This window comes from Lipotes vexillifer, unplaced genomic scaffold, assembly GCF_000442215.2.
Source record: "Lipotes vexillifer unplaced genomic scaffold, Lipotes_vexillifer_v1.1 scaffold966, whole genome shotgun sequence".
In the NCBI taxonomy this organism is placed as follows: Eukaryota; Metazoa; Chordata; class Mammalia; order Artiodactyla; family Lipotidae; genus Lipotes; species Lipotes vexillifer.
The window spans coordinates 293400-293902 of NW_006795769.1; the positions used below are offsets into that span (position 1 = coordinate 293400).

Sequence of the window (503 nt, forward strand, 5' to 3'; positions counted from 1 at the left end):
GTCCCCTCCCTTCCCGTCCACTTCCCTCAAGCGCCTGCTCCAGCCGAGAGGGCCCCGGGCGCCACGCCACAGCCCAGGAGCCTTCACGACACAAAGGTGTCCTCCCAGGGGAGCACCCACCCACCCAGGCAGGCCCACCAGAGGGGAGACGCAGCCCGCAGAGGGACCAGGTCACGCCGGGTTAGGAAGCCCGGCTGGATGCACGGGCAGGGCCAGGCCTTGGGAGCTTACGAGGAGGCAAGACCCAGCCACCCGCAGAACCCGGAGCCTTGAGACGGGCCAGGAGCCGCTGGAATCTGCGAGACCCCGGACCACCCTCCGCGCCCTGGGAACCAGGTGGGGACGTGGTGACAGGGTGTCTGGGAGGCCCTGCCCCCCCACCCTGTTTTCCAGGACCGTCCCACTCCCACCCTCACAGCCCAACTGGCTTTTCTCCCTTGGGGCTGGGGTGAGGCTGCATTCCCACCGCGGGGAGGCTCGGGGGGGGGGGGGGGGCGCGGGCG

General features: G+C 71.2%; 1 protein-coding gene across 6 annotated transcripts in view; it reads right to left on the bottom strand.

Annotated features, from left to right (window-relative positions):
* The window catches only part of FGFR3 (fibroblast growth factor receptor 3), a 14083-nt gene that overhangs the window by 6179 nt on the left and 7401 nt on the right, over window positions 1-503 (bottom strand). The window lies entirely within an intron of this gene.